Source organism: Saccopteryx leptura, chromosome 3 (genome assembly GCF_036850995.1).
Source record: "Saccopteryx leptura isolate mSacLep1 chromosome 3, mSacLep1_pri_phased_curated, whole genome shotgun sequence".
Lineage (NCBI taxonomy): Eukaryota > Metazoa > Chordata > Mammalia > Chiroptera > Emballonuridae > Saccopteryx > Saccopteryx leptura.
The window spans coordinates 317,376,424-317,382,615 of record NC_089505.1 but is presented as its reverse complement, the minus strand read 5'-3'; positions in this window follow the sequence as shown (position 1 = coordinate 317,382,615).

Sequence of the window (6,192 nt, the reverse complement as noted above, 5' to 3'; positions counted from 1 at the left end):
TTCTTTCTTTTTGAGAGAGAGAGAGAGAGAGAGAGAGAGAGAGAGAAAGGAAGAAGAAAAGGAAGGAAGATAGGAGGGAAGGAAGGAAGGAAGGAAGGAAGGAAGGAAGGAAGGAAGGAAGGAAGGAAGGAAGGGAGGAAGGAAGGAAGGAAGAAAAAGAAACTCCAACACGCTATCTCCTGGGAACACAGCTGTGCTTTTCCCTTTTTCCTTTTCTTCCCCCACAGGCATGCATCTCCAAGGGTTCACATGAGACTTGCAACCAGGGGAGCAATGGGCAGTGGCAGCTTGTCTTGGGCTAATCCCCTGAACTGAACTTTCTCCAAAGACTACTTTTCTCAGATTTCTCAGTGATCTAAAGCAGCCCCACCTACTTTCTCTCCTGTTGGTTCTTTTGTCCTAAATTCTTTCTTCTTTCACTGTCCCCATTTCTAATAAATGTACTCTCAAAAAATAAAATAAAATAATTATCTCCAGCACCCTGCAACTGGCACAATGGATAGAGTGATCTGACATTCTAGGTAAATGTAAGGCCAGGAGCCATGGCTGTCACTATCAAAGCAGCCGCCTGGCCCATGCAGGTTCCCATTGGATTTGGGCAGATGGTAAAGAAATGGCAGAGTCGGAGGATGGTGGGCCATCTTATTTATTGGTGTCTCACCAAGACAGGCAAACCACAAAAGAAGACAAGGGAAAAGCAGAAAACCAGCTTTTCCCATGAAGGGCAAGGGATCAGGGAAGCCCCTGCAATCGTGATAGCAGGAACTGAGTGAGCCAGCTCCTGGTCTGTCCCACTTTATAGTGTAGAAAACCAAAATCCCTTAATCCAATATACAAACAAGGAAGCCCCCGACACAAAGCCACTCATCCAAGGCACAATTGGATTCCCCATGAGAGTGCACCACCCAGATCATACAATCAGTCAAGGGTGCGGGGAAAAGCTTAGTCCTAAAACCAAACCTTAGGCTACAACGACCTGGCCTGCTTATAGCCTGTCCCCCACACCCAATATAAGTCACAAGCGAGCAAACATATATATCATATTTACAATCTTATTTGACCAACAGTAAACCACTGTTACAAGTGTTAGATCGCTAAATGAGGGATGCACAAGGCCTGATAAGTTTTACTAGAAATTTATTTATGCATCTGAGAACAGATGGACAGAGACCCTAACGGTATCAAGGCCAACTGTCTAGGGATTCAAGCCTTTACAAGGTTAGTGAACAATATCACCAGGTGGCTATCCTTGACAGGGAGCCAGGAACTTAGCCTTGACAGGGAACTCTGGGACTGGTTAGCCTTGATGGGGAGTCCTGGGGCGAGGAGATGGTTGATCATTAAGCAAAAGAATGTTCAGATAAGTGATGGTAGGAGAGTTATGGGAACTGCCCTGTAGCCAAATCACTTGAAGTTTCATTTAGCTAATTGAAGTTTTGATAAGGGACCCTGAACCCAAACCTAACAACAAGAATATTATACAAGCTTTTTATTGTCAATGGGACATCTTTCTGGTGTAATCAAATATCTTACTCCCCTTCTTTAAATGTGTGATATTAAAATCCTCACGAGGAGCACCTCTCTACTTGCTAGATGAAATGTTGCCTGATCATGAATTGCATCATAAAGCCAATTAAGTCTCAAAAAACAAAACAAAACAAAAAAAACTTCAGGATCCACATGTTTGTCATTCTTGGGTGCTGATCTTTTATACGTCCACAGCACTTGTTATCTTAAAATTCACTACAACATAGATTATTTTCTCTTTGACATTGCTACTCCTTCTGATAGGGGAACCCAAAAGTTAGAAATTTGACTTCAGTAATAGCTTTTAGTTGTAATCAATAGAAGATTTTGTAAGGGGTTAAGTTACAATAATAATCTTATAAAGGCCCAGTTACAGAATTTCTTATTAGGAATTAAGATACTGTAGATAAGAAGTTTACTTTATAAATAAATAAAAAAAAACCCAAAAAACTAAGAACTATATGAATCCATACATAGAAGGGACATAAAAATGAGACTCAGAGACATAAACAAGAATGTGATGGAAACAGGGGTGGGGGAGGGGGGAGGGGGGATGGGGTGAAGAAGGAGAGAGGGGTTGGGGGAGGGGAGGGTGTTGGGCAGATAAAATGTATTATGCTCACTTTGTTAAAGATTACGCTGCCCACGAGGAGGCCGTCGCCCAGGTGATATTAATGTGTGTTGGGGTGGGCTAAAGGCAGGCAGAATCCTTATAGCCTGGGGCTTGGTTTTGGGATTAAGCCTTTCCCACCCTTTTTGATGTGGGGTGGTACAATCCAATCATGCCTCAGAGAAGTGACTTTGTATTAGAGACTTCCCTATTTTGTATATTGGATTAAGAGTTTGGATTTCTACACTATAAAGTGGGGGCAGAATGGGAGTTTGCTCTCTTGGTTCCTGAGATTATCATTAGAGGAGAGAGCAGAGCAGAGAGCAGAGAAAGGCCACGTGGAGGAGGCCAGGAGAGGCAGCCAAGATGGTGGAGTGCTGAGTAAGATGCCAGTTTGTGTAGAGTTTTTATCTGGGATAAGGAAGGAGATGGAGAACTGAGGAGAATAAGGCTGGTGAGCTAGAAACCTTTGATTCTAGGAAACTCGGATAAGTCAGTAGCTTTGTGAGCATTGAATGTGAGTGGGTTTTGAAGCCCAGTGTGTGTTTTTACTTGCCTGCTGGGTGCAAGCTAGGATTAAAGAAGATGGCCTATCAGTTCTTGGCTCGTTGTTTCTTTACCGACTGTCCGAATCCAATGCGAACCTGCATGGACCAGGCGGCTGCTGTCATGGTGGCCCTGGCCGTGGCTCCTGGCTTTACAGAGGGGCACAAGAAAACCAGATAGAAGGTGACAGAAGACAATTTAGCTTTGGGGGAGGGGTTCACAACACAATCAAATGTCAAAATAATCTAGAGATGTTTTCTCTCAACATATGTACCCTGATTTATCAATGTCACTGCATTAAATTTAATAAATAAATTAAAAAAAAAAAGATGTAGGCAGGCGCAATGTCTACAGAAGATAAATTGGAGATCAGGGTAAATAATTCAAATCAAACTGTTGAAAACAAGTCTGTATTTTGTAGCAAAAAGACATGATCTGATGGAGGCTGGCTTGAGCCCAAACGTCACTGTCTTGACCAACAAGTCACTGGCTTGACTTGAGCCCTCCACCTCCCTATCAAGTCACGTATAAAAAGCAATCAATTAACCAATTAAAGTGAAGCAACTATGAATCGATGCTTCTCATCTCTGTCCTCCCCCTCTCTTTCCCTTCCTGCCTCTCTAAAAGCTAAAAACAAATAAAATAAAATATCTTCATCAAAAAAAAAAAGTTTACTTTACAAATTTTTTTTACTTACTTATTCGTTAGTTTGTTTGTTTTTAAGTGAGAGGAGGGGAGATAGACTCTCATAGGTGCCCCAACCAGGATCCACCCAGTAACCCCCTTCTGGGGTCGTTGCTCAAATCAGCCCAGCTATCCTCAGCACCCGGGGCAGGCAATCGAACCAATTGAGCCACTGGCTGTGAGAGGGAAAGAGAGAGAAGGGGGAGAGAGAGGGGAAGAGAAGCAGATAGTTGCTTCTCTTGTGTGCTCTGATTGGGGATCAAACCCAAGAAGTTTACACACTAAGCCGATATGCTCTATCCACTGAGCCAACCAGGCAGGGCTACTTTACAAATCTTAATCTTTACTTTGTTGCCTAAGAAATACAGAGGGTTCTCTTGCAGAAATTTTCCAGAGGCTCCAGACCCTCGCTTTTATAGAGCAACATCAAGGATGCCAAATAGACTGGAATCAGTATCAGAACAACATTCGGGAGGCATCCCTGCAAACCAGACTCCTGCCTCCCACACACTGCTAATCACTAACTGCATGCTCTGTAATGAGTTTTTAACTTCCCCTAGATAAATATAAACTAGCCAGTTAGCTGAGATTATTAAGGTAGTTCTTTTGGACACGAGTCACTTACCTTCTCAGCTTGCTGGTAATCTGAATAAAAGACACTCAGAGCCATCTTTGTGTTTGATTGGCAGCAATGAGCAACTCGATCCCTGGCTTGTTCCAGTTATACTTTGAACAAGCCTGTTAGTGAACACATTTCTTTATTCACTGCTGTATAACAGAGACAGTTTATATTGGTTTGAATCAATGATATGAGCACAGATGTTGTCAATAAAATGTATAAATTCTATAAGTAAAATAAAATAAAACTTAAAAAAAATTTTTAGAGACAGCATTCAGAATATTTGAACTTCCAGTTTTGAGACCCATGTGTATGAAGAATTTCTTTCAAACATGTTTTCATTAAAGCCTTTTTAAAAAATACTAAATATGCCATATCTTGCAGAAAGAATACATCCAGACATCTAGAGCGACACTGCAATGCTGGCATGTCAAGGCAGAGCAAGGCATAGGAAGAAAAATGTGCATGATGGGCCCCTATTTACTCAAATAATGTTAATTGATCACCTATTCTCTGCTGTGTATATTAATAGGCACTAGAAGTACAGAGCAGAAAAAGGCACAGTCCTTTGCAGCTCAGAGAGCTCAAATGGGTTAAGAGATAAACTAGAAAAATAATTTAATTACATGATAATTAAAATAATAAATATTTTAACTTATTTATGTTTTGATTTACATAGGTATATTGTAACTTATGTTTCACATATACAATATGCAAATAAGCATATTACAATGTTGCATCAATACATGGGAAAAAAATTGTTCAAATTAAATCCTTTGACAATGACTAGAAAAGATGAGTATGTCCAGTATGTATTCTACAGTATGATCTATGATAATGATGTTTCACGTTTTACAATGGTTGTACATAGTTTTATCAAAACAATATATTTGTGTTTAATGGAAAAGTATTTTATACAGCTTTAGTTTTAATTTTTTTTCTTTTTTTTTTACTGAGAGAGAAAGAAAGTAAGAAAGAGGGATAGATAGGGCCAGACAGACAGGAACGGAGAGAGATGAGAAACATTGATCATCAGTTTTTCATTGTGATACCTTAGTTGTTCTTTGATTGCTTTCTCATATGTGTCTTGACTGTGAGACCTCAGCAGACCCAGTAACCCCTTGCTCAAGCCAGCGACCTTGGGTCCAAGCTGGTGAGCTTTGCTCAAACCAGATGAGCCCGTGCTCAAGCTGGTGACTTCGAGGTTTTGAACCTGGGTCCTCCGCATTCCAGTCCAATGCTCTATCCACTGTGCTACCACCTGGTCAGGCTACAGCTTTAGTTTTAAAATAAAAATTTTAATGAACTAAAATTAAATAAAATTCAAAATCCATTTTCTCAGGTGTACAAATCACACTTCAAGTAACCACAAGAGAAATGCTTGCTAAATAGTCAAATAATTCAATGTAATTTACATTTTCTCACTGATACCACAGTGTGTGAGTTAAATGTAAAACATCAAGAAAAGAAAAACTTATTCATAACCTAGTTATACAGGTATGAGAATTTATGTTGAAAGGGAGACTTTTTATAATACAAATCAATAATAATTTTACAGATTTTTTTTCCTAACATAACTCAGTATGCAGCTTTGGAGGTGACACTCAGAGACTTAGACTGTTTCTGATTGTGAATAACTCTCCATTGCCATTTGGCCTTTAGAGGAAAGCGTAGGGACCTGCCTGAGGTGTATGGTACATGTAAGGGTTCGGAAAACATAGGCCATTTTTTTTCTTTTTGTTATTCTTGGTCAGCTGAAGCCTACATCAGATTCCTTTAAAAAAATAGAAATAATATCTTTCCAGACTAGACTCCAGAGGAAGCTACCAAGCCATTAGTAGCAATCAGGATTAAGTGAGCTTTCTTATAATTTAGAAGTATGGATTGACATAGGACTCAGAAGGATAAATGTCTTTATGGACCACAGTTTCTCTAGACACTTCCTTAAGATGATATAAATTTGATTTATTTTTGAAAATTACAAATCTTTAAAGATCTTGGCAGTTTCTATTATGGCCAGAGTTTTGGACAGAGATTCAGAATACCTCTTTAACACAAATTGTACGTCAATGAGAAAATCACATAACTTTTTATAGATGCAATTTTCATTTTTTGAAACTGAGAACTTTGGACAAGAACATAGCCTGGTTCTATGTAATCCTAACTTTTAGCATTCCTCTTACACATTTCATTTCTTTTTATTTAT